Genomic DNA, 26,558 nt, shown 5'->3' on the forward strand with positions numbered 1-26,558 from the left:
TTGTCTGGTGTTAGCTTTGCTATGGTGTGAATGTGCTCCCTTCAACATTTAGGTGTTGAAACTTGACTGCCTGCTCAATGGTATTAGGAGGTGGAGTCTTCAAACATGTAATTAAGAGTAAGGGCTCCTTCTTCATGAATGGGATTAAAGCCCTTATAAAAGAGGCTTTAGGCAGTATTTGACTCACTTGCTCTTTTGTCCTCTGCCATGTGAGGATTCAGTGTTCTTCCCCTCCAGAGGCTGCAGTGTCAAGATGCCATCTTGGGAAGAGAGATGAGGATGTCACTGTTTGTATCTTGATCTTGGGCCTTCCAACCTCCAGAACTATGAGAACTAAGTTTCTGCTCTTTATGAATTATCCAGTCTCAGGTATTTTGTTATAGCTGCATAAACAGATTAAACAAGCATTATTTGTAGACCTGCAATCAGTCCTGTGTATTTTCTTTTCCATAGCCAAGGCATTCATCCATTCATCTTTTCTTTAAATTTACCCTCTAAATTATAAGAAAGCACACAATATTTTTAGAAAATGCACATATGTGAAAAGAAGAAAATAAAATTACCCACAATCCCTCAACTCCCATGTAACCATTGCTTTCTGGTCTTTTCTACAATAAACAATTCTTTTATGGACAGCAACAACAAAGGATGATACATAAAATGATGTAGCAGAGGAGTTGGCAAACTTTTTCAAAGGGCCAGATTAGTGAGTATTTTTAATTTTATTGGTCATAAAAATCTGTGTTGCAACTTTTCAACTCTGCCCTGGTAGGGTGAAAGCAGCTATCGGCAACACATAAATGTGAGGCTGTGTTCCAATTGAAAAAACAGGCCTTAATACTATAGTTAACTAATCCATGATTTAGTGAAAGAAAAGATCTTGCTAAGAGGCCTAATCTTTGGATAAATGGGAATTTTCAGATCCTTCTTAAAATTACCCAGTGGGGCCAGTAGAAATCAGCTCAGGGACTTGTGTAAAGTGGCAGCTGGGTTCAAGTAGACTCACGGAAAAAGTGCCTGTTGGAGGATCCCAGGCTACAGGGGCACAGTCTCTTGAAGGTGTGAAAAGTTCGTGTTTGTGTGGAACTTTCTCCTAAAGAACTAGCTATGATTTAAAGTGAGAAGGAGAATAACAAAGCTGACAGCTTCATTGTGGTCTTTTGCTGTTGTCAGGCATGAGTTAAGAAGATTGCAAACCCTTCCTAATGTGCTTTTCCCATTTAATTTTGTGGCTGCATAAACTTTCATAGCAAATAATGAGTTGGGGCTGTAGCCCAAATGTTATGGACTCTTTATGTATCTGGAGAGCCTGTGGAGTGAGGCTCTGCATTCTAATGGCCTGCTTAGCCAGGCACCGGCTGGGCAGAGCAAGCTGGTTTTGGCTTGAAGAGGGATTCTGCAGAATTCCAGGGGAACTCACCAGAGAGCTCCTTGGCCTCGTTGCCACCCTTCGCTCTCCACGGAAGCATTCTTCCCTAAGACTTCACAGCTGTTCCTCTTGGGTCAGAGGGAATCTGTCCCTCAGCTAGAATTCCGACTCTGTCTGTCTTGATTTGGGTGTTGAAGGATAAATGCTTACCTAGGAGTCCTGTTTTCGACATCCACGCTTGCACTCCTGTTTGTCCACGGAAATGAACATTGACTACCTATTCTCCAGTCCATCTGCTGCGATGGCACCGTGCCTGGTTCCTGGCAGGGCAGGGATGCTACAAAGGGCTGAAGCTTCAGGGCCTTGTGTTTGGAGGGGTAGCAGTGAGGGGAGAGAATGGGAAGGGCACAGGCATGGGGAGAGGAAGGCCATTGTTCTCACATTGCCCTCAATCTCGGGCACCTGGCCTCTTCCAGCAGCAGACCCTGTCTTATTCCTCCTCCAGGAGTCAAGCCCTGTAGACAACCTGGGCGTGAGAACTGCATTTGTGCCTGGGGATAATGAATTTTGGAATCTGGTCCCAACCACAAACATCTAGGAGTCAGCATCTAAAGTAAAAAAGGTGGAGTGGAAAAAGCAGTTTATAAAATGATAATGCATACTGTTGCCCCATAGATGTAGAAGTATGTGTGCATGTTTGTGTGTATCAGTATTTCTGGAGGTGGCTAGTGGGATTATAGGTGATTTTTAGTTTTCATTTTTTTATAATCTGTTTTTACATTTTTCTACAACGGATATGTGGATGATAACAAAAAAATCAAAACACAAATAGCCATAGAATATTAGATATTAAAAAAATTTTTACTGAAAGATCTAACCCTCTGCCAAGGAAGAATTTCTCAGCCCACTGTAAAATATCAGCCAATTGGTGCTGGTGAAATTCAACCTGGGACTTCAGGACACTAAAGAAAGGGCCTGGGAGCAGAGGGACTGGAGCCAGAGTGTGCTACCTCAGTAGGAGGATACCAGACCTCATTCATCAGTGTTGTTTTACTTCCTCTAAGAAGCCTTCAATTGTTCCCACCATCCCCAGCCTTTCCTGCAAGAGTTGATTGTTCCCTTTTCAGATTCCACAAAAACCTTCTGTAGGCTGCTATCAGAACAATTTTCCATGGTAGGTGTTTTTCACTGATACATCCTGGCCACTCCCTCTGGAGAAGGTGTGTGGGCTCTTGGGAGGCAAAGAATCATCTCCCTAGTCCTTAGAGAACCTGATTGATGGTGAAGGCTCAAAATCAATCTCTCCATTCCTCTAGACAGAAAACTCGTTTTTTTATTGCCTTCATTTATTGTTTTCATTTTTTAATTCTTTATGGTAAAATATAGATAACAAAATTTACCATTTTAACCATTTTAAAGTGTATGATTTAGTAGCATTAAGCATGTTCCCATTGTTGTGCATCCATCACCACTGTCTGTCACTTAAATTTTTATCTTCCCAAACTGATCCTCCATATGCATTGGCAATAATCCCCATACCTCCCTCCTTCATTCTCTAATAACCACTATTTTATTTTGTCTCTATAAATTTGCTTCTTCTAGATGTCTCATATAAGTGGTCCACCCAATATTTGTCTTTTGTGACTGACTGGCTTGACTTAGAACATCCATGTTCCAGATGTTTCTTCCTTTCATCTGCTGTGCCCATTCCACTCATTTGATCACACTTTATTATGACCCTAGCACATGTGTGGTAGCATGTGCCAGAATTTCTTTCCTTTTTAAGATGGATTAATATTTCATTTTATGTTTTTACAACATTTTGCTTATCCACCTACCTGTTGATGGGCACTTGGCTACTTTGAATAATACTGCAATGAATGTGGGTATACAAGTATTTGTTTGAGTTTTGCCATCAACTCTTTTGGGTATATACCCAAAAGTGATATTAGACAGAAGACTAATTTTTACGTATGGACATAGCCTGGCATGAAGTGGAAGCAAGAAGAAAAGGAAGTCATAGGTGTAGGAGTTAAGAGTTGGAGAACAACAGATTTACCTACTGAATCAGAATCTTTCTGGGGGCGGGGCCAGGAATTGTAATTGTTTTTTTTTTTTTTTTTTTTTCCGGTTCTGAGGTTTGAATCTAGGACCTTGTATTTGTGAGGTAAACCCTCTATCAACTGAGCTATATCCCCAGTCAGGAATCTGTATTTTTAAATACTCCCAAATGATTCAGATGACTGGCTAGGATTGAGGACCACAAAACTCTGATTTTCAAGGTCTTCTCCCACGCCATAATTTGATAAAACTGTGTTATCCCTCCTAGCCACAGGGTTTCTACGACATTTTCCTGTCATAATTTCAAGAGTGACTTATGGACTCAAGCTCACAGGATTTAGAATAACAAATCAAATTATACCTACTAAGGGTTATTTTTGTCCACGAGGTGGGGCAAAACCCCCGAAACCACACCTAAAGCACTTTGGTATGTCATTGTCTTTACCCTGCATCTTTGCCGTTGATTTTGTCAACAACATGGATCAATAGTAATACTAACAAGCATTTATTTCATCAACACTAACAACCATACTCTTTTGGAAATACAGCATTTAATTTGCCCCAAATCTTTCAAGACACGGATTCACCCTCCGTATTGCATCAAGATGCTGAAGCACCAAGGTCTCAGCATTGTAACTGAGGTCACATGGTAATATATGCCTCTGTTTACATGTGCGCAGTGATATTGCAGAGATTTGGAGTCTAAAGGAAACCCAATGCAATGATGTCTGGCATTGGGATCAGAATCCATGTTCCCTGACTCCCACTTTAAGGTGCACATAGAGACTCACTTCTTTGAAATTTTCATATTTTCTGCCAGCTGACTGTGAGCTTTTTGTAGATGTTTCTTCATCTTGTGCCTCAATATCCCATTGTGCCTAGCAAGGGGTAAGGTTTGGATTTCAATCCAATATAACTGTTTGCTACTATGAGACTGAGGGAAAACTATTAAACTCTGAGCCCTAGCTGCTTCATCTGTAAAATATAGAGATCAGCCAAAGGTCATTAGAAATACAAGGTAAATGCACCCTGCACAGAACCTGACATATGTTAGGCACAGTAACTATTAAATCTTCTCTAACCTCCCTCCCAGGGAGAAGTGCCAATTTCAAGAAAACTGGTTGGTCAGTGGAAGGGGGCTCCATTGTTGATACAACTGGGGTTAGTGGAGGTTGACCTTATTCTGACCTAAAAAATGGCCCACTTTCCATTTATATCAAATCAAGAAGGACCCAGCAGTACGGTGGTGCATGCCTATACCAGCTACTCCAGAGGCGAAGGCAGGAAGGTTGAAAGTTTGAGACTAGACTGGACAACTTAGTGAAACCCTGTCTCAAAGTAAAAAGGGCTGGGGATCTACCTCAGTGGTAGAGTACTCCCCTCACATATGCAAGACTCTGGTTCAATACCCAGTGCTACAAAAACAAAACTGAACAAAACAAAAGCCGAAGCAAAATACAATTGTACACCCAAGTTGAAAGCTGCCTTGTTTCCAATAGGCAAGATGTGAAAGCAACCCAAATACCCATTTATGGATGGATAAACAAAATGTGCTATATATACACAACGAGTACTATACAGCCTTAAAAAGGAAGAAAATTCTGGTGCATGCTATAACAGGAATGAAATTTGAGGACATTATGGTAAGTGAAATAAACTAGTCAAAAAGGCAAAGACAGTATGATTCCATTTGCATGAGGTACCCAGATTAGTCAAACTAATAGAAAGTAGAAAGGTGGTTGTCAGGAGTTGGGGAAGGAGGAATGTGAAGTTGTTTAATAAACACAGTTTCAGTTTTTTGAGATTAAAAAGTTCTAAATATTGATTCAGTAAGTAAACATACTTACTGTCACAGAACTGTAAACTTACAAATGTATAGATGGTATCTTTTATGTTATGTATATGTTGCCATAATTAAAAATAAAAATTAAAAGAGTCCAGGAGTTATAGTTTCTATTTTATTCCAGCTGCACATCAAGCCACAGCTTTATTTTCTAAGTCTGAGAAGCTGAAACCCTTTCTTTGGAGATAGGACTGCATTCATGCTGCAACAGGTGGAAAATAGCTTCATAATTTTCAGATTAGCAGAATTTCTCTGTTAATGTCTTCCTAATTATCATGTAGACTTAGCATTGAACCATAATTATTATCAGTTAATTAGACCTTAAAATGTATCTTTGATAACACCTCTGGCATTTAATTATGTAACTGGTAACTTATGAATGTTATTAAGGGGATATATGACTACAGTAAAGTGTAATTAGATCTCATTTTTGTTTCTTGATATCATATTGATTGTGATAATAGTTTTGTAGTTTTTATAGCTTATTTGGAAATGGTCACATTAAACTGATAGTCTATGAAACAAACACCCATTTTAGCAAATATTTTTAAAGCCTATTAAAAAGAGGCCATGAGAAAAGGAAAAGGGGATGATCATTCTTGATGCCATTTAACAAAAGTTCACAATAAATGAATGACCTGTATTCAAGGCCATTTCTTTCTACTTAAAAGCAAATACACTTAAAAATTCATATCATAAAATATTAATTCTTCTGTTGAAAAACAGAAAAACAATGACCAAGCTATTTTAGTCTTGTGAAAATAACAAATATCTTTTCTCAAAAGTTGAGTGCATTTAAATGCAAACACACAGGAAAAAGTGCAGTAAGTCTTTTTGTTAAAAGAAGACGCCCTTTTAGAATAACATAGTTAATTTCATATCTTTGTAGGAAAATTAAAGGCCACCTAGAAATCAGTTCATTTAGTAGGATTAGCTGGTAGATTTGAAGTCCCTTGAGGGCAAAGTTCTGTCCCTTTTGTGTCTTAATATAATTTACAATTCCTAATGATGTGGTCCACACAGGTTGGGTACTTAATGAATATTCATTGCTGTTGAGTTAGACAGCTTGGGGGAAATTAAAGAAAACTCTGTTTTATGCACTTTCTTTCTGAAATGGGGACAATGAAACACACCTTAAGAAAATAAGTCAAGAGTCTGGTGAGAAGTCTGGTGGATTAGCAGATGTTTGGCCACAGAGGAGCCTTGGATGCATAAGAAATAATGGTAGAGAAGAGGGAAGGAAATGGAAGCAGGTCAGGTGTGAAAATAAGCTACCTGACACATTCCGATTTGGAATTTTTATGGCTACTATAAGGTAGACAGATGGATTAAATTATATAATTTTAGCTCCATGTCTTGATGTGTAATAAAAATGTGATACATTAGCTGGAGTTTTGGGTCCTATTTGTAATGTAACACAGATGAGGAAGCTTAGTGCTTAAAGCTACAAAGAATGAAAGAAATCATTGTCTAAAATCAAGGAAATATGCTGCATCTGTAATTAACAGTAAGTTCTTGTAAACACAATTCTCATTTTTGAGTTGACATTAAATGAGAAGATATTAAAAACATTTTGATAATATAGCTGTGCTTGTGCAGAATGACAACTGCCCTGATAGCCTCCTTTTGCTAAATAGCAGCTCACTGCTTATATACAATTTCAGGGACTCAGTGAGAAAACAGTTAAGCCTTTTTCTTTTTTAACTAGATCTTTCTTATCAAATACAAACAGCTTTGATTTGATCATTTGTGCACATAATTTACACTCTTTCTCTGCAACAAGCGATCCTGTGTAGAACAAAAGCACGTAGACAATAGACCTGCTCAAAGAGCTGTGCTACAGTTTCTGGGGCTAGTGGAAGGAAAGCTTGAATGACCAAGAGGGAGAGATCCTTACTGTGTGATCTCTGAAACCATGGCTTCACCTGTAGAACACAGAAATTGATATCTTTGGTGCAGGGGTGTTAGGATAAGATAAAAGATTTGCAAAGCATACAGTTGGTGCTTAATAAATGCCAGCTAATTTTCCTCTAAATGATTGCAAGGAGCTGAGATTCAAATTGTAAGGCCATTGAAATGAGAAACCAATTTATTAGCCAAGGAAGAACATAAAAATGGAAGTAAAAAGTGAAAGACCAACCTGTTAATTTACAGGAACTTGAATGTGCTTTGGGAAGAAGTAATTGTGTTTTCTGGGAACAGTGTAAGCATGTTTTGTTTGGGGAAGTGCACAGTGATCTCACATGAAGGGGCCTGGATGAAAGACCAGAAATGAGTTCTAACCCATTCTTCTGTGGCTTATGTGACCTTGAGCAAGTTGGTTAAATTTAAAGTCAGGAGATTTAGTTAATCTCTTAAATTCCTTCCAGAATTATGATAATGGAGGCCTGGGAATAGGAATATAGGGTTTGGAATCTGATACAAAGAGACATCTAATTATTTTAATTTTTTTTTATTTATTATACACAAATGGGGGACATCTAATTTTTAATCCCAAGTCTGAGCCTATTTCTGTCTATAAAATAGTATAAAAATCTGTATTTTGGCAGTAAAAATGGTGTATTAATGTATGCAGGTGCATCCTAGTGTTATAAGTTTCCATTTCCCTTTCCTTCTTCTCCACATTGTCTTTCAGGGATTACATCTCAGGCTACTTAGTCACAAATATATCTGTGCTTTAGGCCTTCAATAAGTGTTGACTGATAATGAAGATTTTGTTTCTATAAGGCTTTGCCTGCTTGGAGAGAGTGCCCTTCTAGCCGAGCCTAGGTGAGGCTTCACCCTCCTGTGTGTTTTAAAGTTCCTTCCATTTAGCTACTCCTAGATTAGACAACCAGGGATAGGCATTCTCTGTAGCAGGTCTATGTCACCGAAAGAGGGAAGGAAGGGGTTCTGAGCTCTTTGTGTGTGTAGGTTTTTCCCATTTTAAACAACTCAGATTAGTTCAAATTAAGTAGTTTCCTAGGAAAAGACTGCAACATTTATTTTTAGAGTGTAGTAGTGGGTTAAGAATTAGCTAGATTTAGATTTAAATCTGATCCCATTTTCTAGTTCTGACCCACTTAAATTCTCCAGGCCTCAGTTTTCTCATCTATAAAATGGGGTTAATAACATCACCTACCTCATAGCATTATTGCAGGGATTAGGTGAGATGATATTTATGACATATTTTGCATATGATACTTAGCACAAAATAAATACTTGCTACACAGAGATAAAAAGATTATTTCAGGGCAAACATGTATTCTTTCAGATGAAGAAAGTGAAGCTCAGGGAATCAGGTAACTTATCTAAGTTGCTGTATCAAAGGGAAAATAGGCCCTTTTTCTCTTGTTACTCAAGACCAGGACTTTATCTATTTCAACATCTTCCTGAAGTTATTACCAAGAGTCATTGCAAGTTGGGGATGAAGTTCAGTGGTAGAGCACTTGCCTAGCATGTGTAAGACCCTGAGTTTAATCCCCAGTAACACACACACACAAACATACACACACACACACACACACACACTCCAAGAATCATTGCAATATAGCCACTAATGTACCACCCTATTAAATAAATGATATTTTTGAAGAATATTTTCATTTATAATGCTTAGTAGCTGGCAATCCTGAATAATAAAGAAATAAAATTGCTTTAGATGGCATTTAATAGTTTATCAAAGAGGAAGTCATGCAATTAGAGTGCTGCTATTTTCCTCTTATAAAATCTGGCTGCTGCCCCCTGGTGCTGAGTTTATAAGATTATATTTCATAGATCTTTCCACTGTGTAGATATGAATCAAATCTTGATAGAAATTAAACACGCAACCCTCCAAACCAAACATTCATGCATATTATTTGCATAGGAGATGTGAAGTTACAATCCAGAGACCATCTAAGCAAACCAATGGGTAGCAGAATGACTTCACCTTTTAATAGAAAGTAATCCATTACTGAGAAACCATCACAGGCAATTTGGCACAATTGAACTTCATCTTTAACCTTTACTATGACTTGTGTGATTAGGCCACTGAGGAAGTGGTTTTCAACAGCATGATTAAAACACTTTGAGGAAATAATTTCTGTCTTCAAGTACCTTGTGTACTTTTTTTTTTTTTCCCCTTTGCCAAGTGTTTGTCTTTTCTCATCAAAAGAAGAGCTAGGAAATGGAGAATATTGACTTTTAGCATTGTCTGGACAGAAATGAAAGATCATAAAACAGCAGAGTCAAAGTCAGGGTGTGGGTCTTAAGCAGTCCTGGGCGGTGTGGTTTCTTGCCTGATGAACAGGAGGATGGGGTGTACCAGCACAGCATTTCCAGATTTGAGAATTTCACCCACTCACCAGGAATTTGGTTCTTTTCCCCTAAAGTTAAGAAAAAAGTTAAATTTTACTAAGAATTTACTTTAAATGACAGCAGAATGACTACCATCTACCAGGAACCAATATTATTTAAAAAAAAGACATTTCAATAACAGAAAAATTATAGTAATGGACTATTTTATCCAAGAAAAGATAGTTTTCATATCAGTCTTTGGTTTTACCATTTTATCAGGAAGCAAAGCTGGGACATGGGCCACATTTAGAATTCCCTGTAGGAATGACCTGCTCAAATCCAGTTCAAACCAATTTTAAGCCAAAAATATTCCACTCCTATGTTTGCTACTGGGCCTCAGAAAATGTTTGGAAGTTCCCAAATAGCCTTAAAAATAAGTGAAACTTACAGGCAACACAAATTGTATTACATTATTATAGGTAACATATATGGTAGGGAGGAGTGTTATAAGAATTCAGCTAAGTGTACTGAGATTTGCAAGTCTGAAGATTTCGAGTCATTCTGAACTCTGCCTGTCCTTTGCCATTCTCTTTAGAGAAACAGGATCCGGTGCCTCTGCCTCATGGTACTTTACATCTCAACAAGAAGAGGATATGTTCTTTCTAGAGTGAGTGGGTTGTGGGTGACCTATCTGAGTTCACTGGCTCACTGAACAGTGATTAACATTTAAAATGTATGCAAACTAGACTCCTAATTAAAGTCCAATAATGTAAGACTTTGAACCTATTCACTGCCTTTGGAAATAATCATAGATGCCTGCTGCTTATCATGAAAAAGTCATTATGGCAAATGACCAACTCCCCCACCTTCTCCTTTCCATCAGCTGCAAAAGTGATTCTCCATTGCAAAGATTTGCAAATGGTGCATGTTGCAGAGTCAAATGTCTTCTGGTAGCTGTAATTGTTATGCAAATTATCTTGATTACAGGAGGAATAAAATTTACAGAGTTCCTCTCACAGGTGAATTTGCAAGCACACTCTAAATTAGGGGAGGGTAGATACTGGTGTTGACTCCAGGGGTCATCCAGAACTCTCCATGGTAGTTTGGACATGGCAGTGTTAAAGGGGAAGTGACCCTTCCATTCCTCCTCCTCCTTCCTTTGTTTTACTAATTCTTTGTGGGAAAGTGGATATGAAACAGAGAGGGAATCAGAAAAAAAAAAAAAAGTTGCATTGTTGGTCTGTGCTTATAGGCCTTGTCACTCAAGAGACTAAAGCAGGATGACCACTTCAACTCAGGAGTATAAGACCTGCCCAGGCAATGGAGCAAGATCCAGTCAAAAAAAAAAAAGGTAATGAAACCCAAAAGAGATCAGAGGATGGAAATGTTAAACTCAATTTGTTTGCTAAAGGAGAGAATCCAGACAAAGTCTTAGTAGAAGGAAAAAGAGAAAAGTAAGAACTGACATTAACTGTGCACTTGACAGTTTGCTAGAGTCTTGTGGTATGTGACACATTTTCTCATTGACCCATTTAATAGCCTGATGAAGTAGGTTGCATTAGTTTACAGGTGAGGAATTTGAGGTTAAGAGAGGTTTTGTGTACGTGAATCAGGTTCTAATGTCTCAGAGCTAAGCTTCAATTCTAAATTTATCTGATTAAAAAAATCATGGCCTTTGCTACATCCTTGTTGCCTCTCAAAATTACTCAAAAATGCATTCTTGGAAATGAATTTCCCGGAAACATCATTTCAGAGCTCAGGTTTCACTTCTTTGTTCCCCAGGATTTCAATGCCACAGGGACAATGTGGCTACGATGCCTGTCTGTTGCATAAGCAGCTACTGACATGACCAGTGCACTATGGAGTTGGCATGGAGCACACTGGGACATAAGGATAGGACAGCCTGGGAGCTCTTCAGTGTGGTGTATCAAGACCTCTCACCATACCCTGTGTGGTAGATGCAGGTTGGATCACTTGTCCTAAGCAAATACAAAAGGTGATCAGCAAATGAATTCATTTTTATCTTCTGGAAATCATTTGATGATGATATTTAAGAAATTCAGATTATTTCTTTGGAAATTTATGAACAGAAAAAGTGATTATGAGCACCCTTTTACTTATCAACCATCCTCTCTCTGTCTCCCACATCTCCAGTCTCTGATAATCACTATTCTGCTTTCTACTTCATTGAAATAAACTTTTTTAGCTTGTACATATAAGTGAGAAGATACAGTATTGTCTTTCTGTGCCTGGTTTATTTCATTTAATACAATGTCTTCCACTTTCATGCAGGTTATGACAAATAACAAGATTTCGTTCTTTTTGCATCTGATAATATTCCATTGTGTGTATATACCGCTCTTCCTTCATTCATCTGTTGATAGACACCAAGGTTGTTTCCATATCTTGACAATAGTGAACAATGTTGTAGTGAACATGGGAGTTCAGATATCTTTTTGACATACTGGTTTCTTTCCTTTGCATATATGTTTACAGAAGCAATGCCTACTCCATCTGAGACCTTAAAAACATGCACACGCACACATGCATGCCCAAATCACTGAGTAACTTCTCCGCTGGGGTAATTTGACAGTGATTTTGTTCCTTATTTCTTCTATTTTCCAATATAGTGATGATTACTTTTTATGGATGTTATAATTTGTGTAAAATAATCGAGTTGAGATTACATAGCTTCAAATTAGTTCATCTTTTGCTGTTTTTCTCCATCTTTCCTTTGCTCACCTGTTAGTCATTTTACTGCTCTTTTCAGGGACAAAGGAGGAAAGATGGTTTGCTTCTTTGAATGGTGTCATGGAACCTTATGCTATACTAGCACTCTAATGTTATTGATTTACTAATGCTCTAAGATTATAGATAATAATCTTGATCTTTTTCATTGTTTTTATGTCACTAAGTTTGTAATGATATGTTACAGCAGCTAGAAGAAACTAATGCAGTGATTTTAGATTTTAGGCAAGTTTCAGTAGTTCATTTTGGCTTAGATCCTCAGTTGTAAAAATGTAAAAATAATAACAATATCTACCTCATAGGATTATTGTGAAGATTAAAATTATATTTATGTATTTATGATGCAAGAGATATATACATATATGACTTTTAATCTTTCAAAGTTCCCTGTGAGATGGGTATTATTCATATATATATACATACATACATACATAAATATATATAAAATGAATTAATTGTTGTTTCTCTTGAACATCACACACACACACACACACACACACACACACACACACACCCTGTGAAGTAGAGGATTCTAAGTACCTAGGGAATGGTAATACCATAAACTGAAAGAAGTATCGGTCTCTTAATTACCACTGTGGAAAAAAGCCATCCATTGACTGGGAATACCTACATGGGATTGACATGTGAATAAGTTGAGGTTCATTTCTTTCTATTATAGTAAGTCATTAATTTGGTGGTTTATTGTTTCAGTGGTTAGTATTATGCTAACTTCAGAGTTCTTTGCACATGCAGGAAGCTTAAAGGTCACCAGCTCGCTTTTCTAGACATTATATCTTGTTTGTAGGAGAGTCTGTCAGAAAAAAGTTGTTGATGCGTGTACCCAATGATTTTAATCTTGAACTTATTGGAAGAAAATGAGCACAGAATCTGTAAAGGCCATTTTGAGAGTCACTTTTCTGACTCCAGTTGCATTCTAATTAATATCATGGAGCGTTAGCAAACTAAGTAAGGAATAATTATTAGCTATCAGATTCTGGGTTTAGGAGAGAAATGATAGTATATTGTGCATAATTTTTGCATCATTAAAAATTAAATCTCATAAGCATAATGACTCAAATATCAATCTCTGACAGTATGTACAGATGATAAAGTATGGTATGTAAGAGAACAATTAGCTAGGTAATGTTGTAATATTTTCTGTATTTAGACAGAATTCCCCCAGAAAGACAAAAAGAAATTTTGTATCAAAGTATTTCCCATCAGGGATGGCAAAAGAATAAACAGAGTTACTTAATACTGCTTTTGTTTATGTTCAGGTAGGATGGTACATAGGATGGATTGTTGTATAGAAAGCTTTTCTATAATTTTTCTATTTTGTAGAAGGTAATTTAATGAGAAGACTATGAATTTCAACTGTCCAAAATACCCATGTTTTAATCTTACTTTCATGACCTTATTAACTGTGTGAATTTGAACAAGTTTCTTATCACACATTTTCAGTTTTATCACCTGTCAAAAGGAGATATTCCACCTTACCTCAGAGTTTTCATGCAGATTAAATGTGATAACATAGTTAAAACAGTTGACACTTGGTCCAGCACATAGCAGGCACTTAGTAAATATTTCTTTTTTCTTTTCTCTGTGTTTTTGAGCTCTCTCCCTGAAGGGAGACCTAAAACAAGACTCTGTTGCTCCTTCATCAATTCATGCTCACTGGATGAACTACACAGGGATCAAAAGACTGCTGACTGAGCCTGCACTGTGACCTGTAATCTTAGCTACTTGGGAGGCTGAGGCCAGAGAGCCACAAGTTCAGGGTCAGCCTGGGAGACTTAACGAGACCCTGCCTCAAAATAAAAAATGAAAAGGGCTGGGGATGTAGCTCAGTTAGTAGAGCACTTGCCTAGTGTGTGAGGTCCTGGGTTCAATCCCCAGTATGCACAAAACAAATAAACATAACAAAAAACCTGCTGGTAGAAATCTCCCAGGAGCTCTTGCTCTTGAAGACCTGTCCATAAGATCTCTCAGCCCTTGGCCAGCTATTAATGCCACTACAGCTGACCCCTGTGGAGGGTGCTGAAATTTCTGTGAAGATGGAAGAATTTCTGGCATCTGTACCTCTGATCTGCTTTGCTCTGGGACTTGTTATGGTTCTCTCAGTGATGATTTTAAACTTGCAAGGAGAAAAAAACAGCTTATGTCTGAGACTACTCAGGACATGCACTAATGTGAACAGGATCGTGGATTTTATCTTGTATTGGTTCCAGAACTACATTGTTGCCATTTAATCTCCCACCCCACAAAAGCCCATTCTACATTCAAATTAGGATCCAGAGAGAGACAGGGTATAGTGGCCATTAACTGATGATGACATGACTTCTATACTTAGATGGCACTTGTGATTTTTGTTACCCTACACAACTGATTTATCCTCTGCATTCCTCAGGTTTCTTACTGGAAATGGGACTAGCCATCTTTGTTTATGTTCTTCCTCAAAAATGCTTAAAGCAAACCAAACTACTGCACTGCCATTAATAGTTTTGTCATATGGAAGTGTGCAATAAGTACCTGCTCTTCCCCTCTGTGGGGAGATACCTTGGTGTACTGGAAACTGCTCAGGCTTGAGAGTCAGAAACACCTGTGTTCCCTTTCCTGTTCTGTTGTTGAGAAGCCAGGATGCCTTAGTTAGTTTACTAAACTTCTCCAGAACTTGATCCTGCACCTGCAAAGTGGGCAATGCAATACCAAATTTATAGAGTTTTTTTGAAGGTTAAATTAAATAATATATAAATATTGCAACTTTCTCATTCCTCATACATCTAAGCTTAAAGTCAAGTGCTATGGTTTAGTCATGCGGTGATTAATGAAGTATTGTCATAGGTATGTGGAATTTATGTTTTACTTCCAAGAAGCTATAAATATTTCAGGAATTTTCTAGACTTTTGTGATTTATTAGAGTTTATCTTTTACACACATACTCTGTTCATTAAAACAAACAAACAAACAAACAAAAAAACTTTAAACTGGATGCAGTAGCACACACCTGCAATCCCAGCAACTTGGGGGCCAAGGCAGGAGAATGGCAAGTTTGAGGCCAGTTTGGGCATTTTAGTGAGACCCTATCTCCAAATAAAAAAATAACTTCAAAAAAGGGTGAAGATACAGCTCAGTGGTAAAGTACCCCTGGGTTCAGTGGTAAAGTACACCTGGGTTCAATCCCTAGTAACACACACACACACACACACACACACACACAAACACACACACAGTATTTAATTTTCTGATTTATAAAGAGAGAGGGAATATCCAATATGTTTAGCCCACCATTTTGAAATGGAAGTCCCATGCGTGAACCTTTTTAGGATCTTAGTTTTCTCCTCTTTACTGAGTTGTCACCCAATTAATAAGGCTGTGCATGATAACATGGTGCAGAGGAGTCACTGATATGTTCACATTTTTCTTTATACAAAATGATGTGGAAAGAAAAAGAGAAATCATATATTAAAGGAGAACGAAAAGAGATTAGAAATGATGAAATAGTTTCCTCTAGACAGTCAAGATTTGAAAGAAGTCTTAGGGGTTTCCAAAGAAGTAACAAGATTAAATACAAAGAGAAAGAACATTTGCTTGAGATTGAGGGAATCTAATCTTCTTCCCAGTACTGTCATTCCCGCTTTGTCATCTGGCCAGCTTGTATCGGCTCTCTGGGCCTGGGTTTTATCTTCCATAAAATGGTGGTGAAGGAAAGATGTTACCCAAATGGTTTTACTTGTCTTGTTTATATCTTGAAACCATTAAAGTCGATACCTAATTCCCTGCGTGTCTGGGGAATTCACTGCTGAAGGCATAAAAACAGAATCCTGTGGAAAAAAAACAAATGATAAATCCACAATATAAGAGGGAGTGGAGGTGAAACATGAGGAACCAGAGAAATTATAAGTTCTCTTAGAATATTAATATGGTAAACTGTGAAACTTTAAGTTCAGTATGACCTACCCATAGGAAATGAAATAAGCCACACTGAACCATTAAAAAGGCAATCATATGGAAACAGTGTCCATTTGCAACAGTGTCTGTCTGTCTCACAACCTTAGTAGTAGTAAGGTAGATATAAATAAATAAATTGATTTGAAAGAATGAGGCCAAGTCACCAAATATTTCACACACGTGTGTTTGTGTGCACATATAAAAACAGCTACAAAAGCTCTAACTGTATGCCAAAAATTTCACATGACTTGTCCACGCAGAGATTATGCCTAAGAGCCTTACTAAACAATAGATCACACAAAAAATTGAAAGTAGAGAGCTTTTGAATGAAAGAGGTTTGGACATCAGGACAATTCCCTGTATCTTTGAGCACCTTATATCTCTTTGTGCCTTTGAAGTTTTGTTTTTGTATTATAATATTAATGGAGAGAGAACAGAGAGGAATATGACACAAGTTTCTTCTTCTTGCTCAGTGTGAGGAAACAGCAGCTTTCAAAAGGTAAAAGCCAAGATATGTGGAGAAGGTGAAACAGAAAAGATTGATGGGTTGGGATAAATGGAGATTTCATTCATTGTTTTCACTTAGTGAATATTTATAAAGGACCTATTATGAACCCAACCCTAAACACTTTACAAAGGGAAAGTGAGTGGGCAAAGAGGAATCTGATGTTTATAGAAGACAAGTATGACTTGATGTGGAATTATTTTACCAATATGTGAAATTTCCAGGTAGTGGGGACTGCAGGTTAAGCTATGTGGGAAGCAGGGAGGGCAGAAGAAATGATAACTCCAGAGCTCTCTCTTCCTATAAGACATCAGAGATGCAGGAATGTCTTAAAGAAAAGTGTCATGTGGCAAAATAACCAGAAGAGAAGATAGGCGATCTGAAAGCAATGGAAAAGAATATGGTTAGCATGAATGTGCTCTGACGGGGCCGAAGGGCCGTGATGATGGGCGCACCTGGGATTCAGGCATCTTGGAGGAGTTAACCAGGGTGGCTTTACAACTACGCTGGCACGGTTCAAGCTATCGAGAGGCAGAAAGAATGTTTTTATTTTCAGTGAGGAAAGAGCAGAGCTCTGCTGTGAATGGAAGAACTCAAACCTAGAGAAGGAGAAGGGGAAAGTAAGCCAAGTTTATTAGCCATCATTGTGCATAAGTTACTGGACCTCTGTTATCTGCTCAATGTTGACAACTCAAAGATATTATGACCATTTTTTAAAAATAAGCACAAATAAAAGCTCAGAAATTTTAAGGAATTGGTCAAGGTCACATAGCTGTTAAGAGGTAGAACTGGGATGTGAAAAGGAGCAGGGGTGTAACAGTCATGATCTAGCCAGGACTCTGAAACCATACCAGTTAGTTTTAAGGAATTGAATATTAAAAATTGCATTAAAGGTGTTCAAGGTGTCTTGAGGTATAACTCAGTGGTAAAGCATGTGACTAGCACACAAAAGGTCCTGGGTTCAATCCCCAGCAAACTGTGCCCCCACCAAAAGTGTTTAGGAACTGAAAATGTGAAAATAAAAGTGAACATTAAGGTATCCCAGTGGTAGCAGGTAAGCAGGGACCTGTCTTTGGGTTGGTGAATGTTATGGCTTGGATGTGGAATGGCTCCAAAGGCTCGTGGGTCCAGAGATGGGACTTTGGGGAACTGATTAGATCGTGAGGGATCTGAACTCATTGGTAGACGAATCTATTCATGGCTGAATGGATTGCTGGGAGTTGGGATCTAGTTGGAGGAAGTAGGCCACTGGGAATGCTCTCTCTGGCCTCTTCCTTATCCCCACCCTCTCCTTCACAGCTGCCATAAACTGCTCCCTTCTGCCATGATGATCTGCCTAATCTCAGGCCCAGAGTAATGGAGCCAGCACTCCACACAGACTCAAAGCTCTGAAATCATAAGCCAAAATGAACTTTTCCTCCTTTAAGTTGTTCTTGTCATGTATTTTGGACACAGTGAGGAAAAACTAATATAGGGAACAAAAGGAGGAGGTTAGAAATATCAAACCTAGAAGCTTGAAGGAGGATCCTTTGAGCTGGAACCCTGGTCTCTGGAGAAGGTACACTGCTTGCTGATGCTAGTGGCTGTAAGCGTGAGTTGAGGCTGTTACTGTCAGTGCTGGGGAAACTGCAAACTGGAACCAGCTGCGGCTGCTGAAGCAAGTGGCTGCTGCCATGGTGAAACATTTTTGTTGGGGCGACTGATGTTCAAATGCACAGGGAGTCATGAGGACCAGCAAGTCCCTTCTTCCTCCCATTTCCCTCCATTCTCCCTTAGCTCCCCCTGTTGGCAGATTCTAACAAAGCATCTGGCAAAGGAGAAAGGCAGCTTGCTGAATTCTAGCCCATGGATAACCCAGCATAGAGGAGTGGATCTGAAGCAGGGTGCTTAGCTTGAAGACTGGAACAAAGAGAAGCTCAGGAACACAGGTTCACCACCACCTGCCCCCAACAGTTCTGAAGGGTTTTATGCCTAACAGAGGGAAAGACAGATTTTGATATTGATTTTGGAGAAAGGAACATGAATAGCCAAGTTTCACTAATTTCTGCAAATTAATGTAAAATCTAAACTACAGAATACATTTGAAAGAAATATAGCTTTAGGATTTTCAAGTATATACAGAGTTCCTTTAATTGGGTGTTAAATAAATAAAAATGTATGTTAATTGCCCCTGTGCAGTGAAGTAGAAAAAAGACAATTAATTGTTTAGCTACTGAAGATTCTCTGTTATTAGGACATAAGGACAATTAGCTTTTAAAGCATTACTCAGAAACATACTTCTTTCTTTCTTTTTTTTTTTTTAGCCAAATGTTTATTTTTTACAAAAGAGAACAAACCAAACCCTTTCCACAAGAGCAGCACTTTCAAAAAAACGAATGCTAAATAGGATTTAGGAAAGAGAAAACATCACCAAAGCCCATGGGAATGACAATTCCTGGTTAACTGTAAAAAATGGAGAATCTAATTGAGACAGATGACCAGATTTAGGAAAAATAAACCTCACCATTAAAATCTAATTAAATATTTGCATTTCAGCATTAAGTTTCCTCTCAAAAGTTTTGTGAACAGCGGGTGACAGTGAAGATTATTGACTATAATTTGCTGAAGTTTTTAACTAAATTAGTTTTGTGCAATGTATGGAAGGTTTACTCTGCTGCACTTATCCGGTGGCTGCTTTATTATTCTTTTAAAGTGAATCATTTATAACTGTTCTCAGAGATCTTTTATCAGCCACTTATCTCCTTCAACTGGACTTGTGACGCCAAGGGATAAAATGAATTGCTGGCTAATATTGTGAGAATTAATCAGACCACAACAGCAGGAGAGTAATGACTTACTTACAGTTAGACATTTGCATTTGGCAGTAAAATCACAACAAAAATATAAGGATGTTTAATCTTTGGCTTTGACATGAAACACTGGAACATGTTGGCAATACAAAAAGTGAAAAAGCAAAAAAAAAAACGAACTACAAAAATTGTGCATTTTAAATTTGGGTAATTACCTAATCTGAATGTTAATTCTGAGAAGAAAGGTCTTATTTGATACAAAGAGTTTTTTTTTTTTTTTTTTTTTTTTTTTTTTTTCATTTTGTAGTACCTTTGAATCAAACTGGTCTAGTTTCCTGAGATACTTTTTCTCTATTTGAGACCTTTGGAAAATGAAGTAAGTCTTTTGACCCTCATCTGACCTTCCACCAAAGTCTGCCAGTTTTGTTTAGTTCTTTTTCCTTTCTGTCTCTTGGCCCTACAGTAATTTAGAAGAAAGTGGTAGCAAACCCAATACTGGAGTGATGGAAATATTCCTGCACCTGCGATTTCATACACTACTCTATTTTCTTATAGTCTGGCATCCTTAAAAAGAGGATTTTGGTTGCTGTATAAACACTGGAGAAGGTACACAATAAAAATCATTTCCTAATTTATGGTCATTGTCTCAAAGGCATTGGAGACGTACCTATGATCAGCAGCCACATTCTTCAATTTATATGTCTACAACCAGGGTGCTAATGGCATCCATTACTATTTAAGTCTGGTAATTTGCAGGAATGCAGGTACCCTCAGTAATCACGGTTTTGGGCCTATGCAGGGTACATGCCCATGTAGATACATATAGACAAGTGAACCTGTTCACAGAATTCACACACGTGATCCCTTTTTCTGAGGCTCTTTGGTGTTGTGCAAAGCACGGAGACTCCCAGGGGATCTGCATTTGAATCTCATTTCTGCCCTGCAAAGTCTGTTTCCTGGCCATGTCACTTTACCTCTCAGAACTTCATTTTCTATGAAGTTAATAATACCTGTCTTGACAGTTGCTGTGAGGATTAGAGATTGTAAATGAAACTCTCATGTCACTCGCTCAACAAATGATAGTAATGATTGTTCCTATAATCAGTAGAGAATCAGTACCTTTGGATTTCTTGCATTTTTTGTGTTTCTGGATGTAGCAAAGAAAAAAGCCTGCACATTTGGCTGGGGTAGTCCCTGGGTTGTAGCTGCAAGAAATCAAAGCCCAGAGTCTGTGTTTGGACTGGTGCATCTGTAGGCAAGGAGAGGGAGTCCCTGAGAGAATCTCGTGCATCTTGTATTAGAGTCTTTCTGAAGCCTACCTTCCTAATTTCCAGAGCAATTCATCATCTCCTGTTAGAGATTCTTCAAGGGCAGAGACTATGTTTGAGTTTTCTTTATATCATTAGAACCCACACATAGTATGGGCTTAATAAAGACTAAATGAAATGTATGGTGATGGTAAAGTTTTTAAATCCCAAACTTTGAGATGCATTATTGTTCCTTTTCCAAGATTCGCCTCACTTCTACTTTGCTATTTTGCCAGCCACCTGCTCCTTTGGCCTTTGGTCAGAATTTGAACCAAAATTGGAATGAGAGGCTTTGTCTTCTAAACCAGCTCTATGGGAAGCAGATCTCGAGCAGATTGTCATCCAATCTCCTATCTGAACCAGGGTCAATTGATGGTGTCACAGACCTGGGAGTGGGGAGCAAGTGCATCATAGATTTGCTGTTCTTGCTACTGTTTTCTTTTCCCACTAGAATTCAAACCCTCTTTGGGTGTTTTCCTTGAATCCCTAAGGGTTGGCTGAGAAAAATAAGTCAGTTCAGAGAGATGAGAATCTCTTGAATCTTATTCCTTCCTCTGACATTATTTAAATGTACTGTAGTATCATTTAGCTCTCTCAAGACATGGGGAGACAACATGGACCTTGAAATATCCCCTTTATAGCCAGAGGCTGGGCAAATGTCTTACTATCAAACCAGAATCTGGTTTCTGAACTTGGATCAAAGTTCCTAAAGTCCCCTGCTGAAAGTGAGAAGGTCGCAGCTGACAATGATACCAGTTTACTTTTGGCAAACCCTGGGGCTTAATTTGGAAATCTGATCCAAATTTCTTAGTGATGTTAGGGAGGTGTGATAGTCCATTCTGTGCTACTATAACAGAATATTTGAACCTGGGTAATTTATAAAGAAAATATGTTTATTTCTCATAGCTCTGGAGGTTAGGAATTTCAATATCAAGGTGTTGGCATCTGGTTAGGGCCTTGCTGCTGTACTATAACATGGCAGAATACAGCACATGGCAAGAAAGATCAAGAGAGATCCAACCTGAAGACTCAACCCCTTAAATAGTTGGCTTACTCTATTCAAGAGGGTGGAGACCTCATGACCCAAACTCCTTACATTAGGTGCCATCTCCTAACATGGATGTGTTGGGGGTTAAGTTACAAACAAATTATTTTGAGGGAACACATTCTAATCCCAACAGGTGGTTATCTTCCTGAGCCTACATATTCTTTAAAAAGGGGATAGAACTGTCTGATTTATCCCAGGCAGGGTGAGGGTATAGAAGTTAATTTTTTGTCATGGTATAATTTGAAAGGGGCATTATTATTATTATTATTGAGAATTGGTTAACATTTTAAAATAAAACCAATCATGTTTACTATCAAAAAATTCCAAAATACAAACTGATATGAAGAAGAAATCAACTCAAATCACACTACCCAGAAATGATTAGGTATAAAATTCAATACACATCCTTCCAGGAATCTCTTTAGGATAAATCATAATATACCAACAAGTTTTGTGACCTGTTTTGTTTCACTGAATAATATAGTCATAGATATATTTCTATGTACATAGTATTTCTTTTTATCATTTTATTATGGAAAATTTCAAATATATACAAAAGCATTCAGAATATTGTATGCTCCTACGCTTCTGTTATCTAATTTTGTTCCAGTTATGTCTCCATCTGACTTCACTCCATTCCACCTCATCACTGGATCATTTTAAAACGAGTCTCAGGCACCATATTTGTTTTAGTTTCCTAGGGCTGCTGTAACAAAAAACCAGGAAGTGAGTGACTTACACAATCAAAAATTTATTCTCTCACCATTAGGAGGCAAAAAGTATGAGGTCAAGTGTTGACAGGGTTGGTTTCTTCTGGTGGCTCCGAGGCACAATCTATTCCATGCCTCTTCCCTCACCTCTTGCAACGCCAGCATTCTTGTTGGTTTTTGGCTTGTAGTTACCTTGCTCCAATCTCTGCCTCTGTCCACATGGACTTCCGTGCATGTCTCTCTGTCTCTCTATATCCTCATCTTTTGAAAATAAAGATATCAGTCTTTGGATTTACAGCTCATTTTAAACCTAGGATGATTTTGATCTTGTCTTGAGACTTGTAACTACAACTGAAAATATCATTTGCAAATAAGGTCACATTCTGAGGTTTCAAGTAGACATAAATCTTAAGGGGACATTATCCTACTCACTTATGTCTCAGTACTAATGTTCTACTGTCTGAATATTCTACCATTTTAACCTGTCCTATACTGATGATTCTACTGGTTATTTCTACATTTTCACCTACCATACATCTTTCACTCCTGTGCAAGATGGTTGAGGCCAAAGGATTCACATTTTCAATTCTGATACACGTTGTCAAACTATCTGGTAGAACAAGTGTACCAATCTATTACATGCCCAAACAGTGTATAAGTGCACTCGCCAAACCTGGATTTTTGTCCATTTTCTCAGTCTTCATCAATTTTGTAGGTTGGGAATGCCTTTATTTGCATTTTTTACAATTAAGAGTGGGTAGGGGTATTTAAAAAAATAATATGCAACATTGATGGAAATAAGATAGAATGGCTAGAAATGCTTGAATGCTTGGGCTCAAGACTGATGCAGGCCAAATCATTTTCACGAACACCACTTGTATCAAGAAGTTCAGGGGAAAAGCACTGGAGAAATGCTATTAATCTTCTATATGTAGGGCATATACATTACACTGTGGGATGCTTATAGTAGAAAATGAATGCCCCGCAGATCAAGGAAATAACCTCTTTAAGTTTCTGTGGACAATTGTAACAAAATGTTCAATCTAAAGGAATTATTGCCCATTGGAGGTCACTTCTTTAACCAAGGGGCAATACTTTTTCCAATTACATATTTCACAGCCAGGTTGTATATTAGGCCTTTGTTCATTTTGAAAAAAGAAAAGAAAGACCATTCTAGATATTCTCCTGTCCCATTTACCATCAGTCAGACCTATCAGGTTAGCTAACAGAATTATGGGGCACAGCCAATTCTCTGGCTAAAGGTCAAAGGCCTTGGAGACTAGAATCATCAAAAAGAATAGTTTAAGACTTCAACCAAGACAGGCTTGGTCCTATATTTTCCTTTCTTCCTTTAGTAGCTTAGATTTAAAAATATACAATTTTTTTGTTTTATAATTACCAAAGCAATGCATGTTCATTTATAATATTTAAATGAAAAGATATTGCATATAATAAAAAGTGAAATCCCTTTCATAGCACTCTAAGAGTAACTTGGAATCAATCTTCTAAGGTTTTTTCCTTATTCATATATAAACATTATTATTATTACTACTATTTTTAAAACAAAATTGGGTTTATACTGTCCTGTAATTTCTTTTTTTTTTCACTGATTCAGGACATCTTGCACATTTTGTCCTGAGAATATAGATATATTTCATTTTAACAGCTACAGTGTATACCACTGGAAGGACATATCATAATTTATTTATCCATTTCTCTATTGATTTGGGTTGTTGCTGATTTCTCACCCCTGCAAACAGTACTTCACACTTTTCATGTAGAATTGTCCATTTTTGCAGAAATTTTCATAGAATAAATTGTTAGGTGAACGATTGCCGAATCAAAGAGAAATGCATGTGTACTTTACACACTGATAGATTATGTTGATATCTCTCTCTTTCTCTTCCCAGGAAAGGTTGTCTCAGGGTCTATTCCCACCAACAGTGCATCAGAGTCCCTAATATCTTCATTTCTTTTTTTGCTTTTGTTTTTTGTAAATTAGAAATTGTCTTCAATGATAGGAAACCAAGTCTTCTAGAGGCCACTGAAGAGTTCAGTTTTTGGGCCAGGGAGACATTTTCCAAGTACATCATTCTTCTTCGCCTAAGAGTCAGACTGGTCTAATAAATGCCCCAGAAGACAGAGCACCCAGGAAACCCAGCTGACTACCTGGAAGATTTGGGAGTATTACTGTTAACAATTAGTGCTAAATCAGCAACCTTAAAGCAGTTTTTAATTTTGTGCTCTTGTGTTCCTAGAAACTAACCTTAGCACAAAACTCTTCACCTAACAGACTATGTAATGAGTAATGATGACAACAAATATTCTTTGAGTGTCTACAATGTGCCAGGTTTTATGCATATTTTAATTCCATCCTCACAGCCCAAACCTAAAACTTCAGTATTATTCTACCCATTTTACAGATGGAGAGCCTAAGACTCAGAGAGATGAAGAGACTTTCTCCAAAACAACTAAGTGGCAAATCCAGGATTTACATCCGTTGTCCAGCTCTGAAGCCCACCTTCTTTAAGGACTGGGGGCTCTTTCTCAGCAGCAGCACCTTTGGCTCAGGCTTTGATTCTTAATGGACACTCTAGTCCAGGGATGCGGGATTTTGAACACATCCTAGCTTTCTGAAGTTTAATATCATCCACCAACTAGTCCTTCTTTCTTTCATTCACTCATTTATTCATTGAAAATTTACTAAACCTATGTCATGTGATCCGTGAAAGAGGAGTGGTGTTTCCTCTTGGGGCTCGCAGAGTCAAGTTAGGGTAGAACCCGAATGTTTACTGCAGAAAAGAGAACTGCTGTTGTGAGGAATGGTTCAGGATGTCCTGGGAGCTCACGGGGAGGCTCCTATTTCTGTCTTCGGCTATCTGGGGAAACTGCAAATGAGGCAAAATCTGAATAAAGACAAGCCCTTTATCTCCCACAAAACATCCTTGATGCACTTTGAAAAGCTAAGCAGGGTTAGATCAGAGGTTTGGTCTTTGTGGAGAGCAAAACAGGGACTTAGTGTTTCAAATGAAAAAAACCCTATCTTTTTATCTGATAATGGGGTTTGAAAATTTAAATAACTCAAAGAAACTAGAACCACTGGTAAGTTTCCTGTGTCTTTAGGTGCTTACACACACACACACATTATTCTATTATAATTCTCTTTAAAAATGTTCCTTCTTCATCCCAAAATAAAATAGAGGTAATATATCAATATGTTCCTTACCTTTCATTTTAAACAGGTGTATACTCTTTTAGTAAATGGACTTGTCAATGTTTGTCTAATCATAATGGACCTTTAGGAGTCACTGATTTTTAATACTGTGAACAACAATGCAGTGATTTTCTTTGTTTATACTGTGTTGGAGCCTCCTTCTATTTTTCCCCACAGGAAATATTTCTAAAAATATCCAGCAAGGGGATATATTGCCAAATTGTCCCCAAATAGTCTTATATCAGCTACACTCACTCTTCTTGTTTATGAGAGTTCAAGAGTCCAGTGCAGATCCTGGGGCCAGCCACTTTATGCCTCTTTTGAAATTGGTGAGTTACCTATATCAGAATCTGTTTCCTTGTGTCTGAAACACATTAAGAATACTTAACAGAAAGTATTATATAAGTGAAGTGAGATAATCTTTATACATGAAGGTCCCAGTTGAGTGCCCAGCACAAAGCAAACCGTCAATATGTGATAGTTGCTGGATCTGTAGAAAGCTAGAGCTCTGGGAAGCAGAGAAATCCTTTTTTGTCCTCCTAATAATGAAGCAATTTCCATTTCTGTTGTGATGAACTATCCAATGCACAAGGAGAATTCCAATATGGCCTTCCAGTAAAGGCCTAAGCCTTGTCCACATATGCCTTTTATTCTATATCCTCATGTGGAGGTCCCCCAAGCATTCCCCTTCTTCAAACTTATTTATCAGATTTAATGTATCCAGGACACCATTCTGCATGCCTGAATGGCCAAGGTTGA

The sequence above is a fragment of the Sciurus carolinensis genome, chromosome 14 (genome assembly GCF_902686445.1).
Source record: "Sciurus carolinensis chromosome 14, mSciCar1.2, whole genome shotgun sequence".
Taxonomy (NCBI): Eukaryota; Metazoa; Chordata; class Mammalia; order Rodentia; family Sciuridae; genus Sciurus; species Sciurus carolinensis.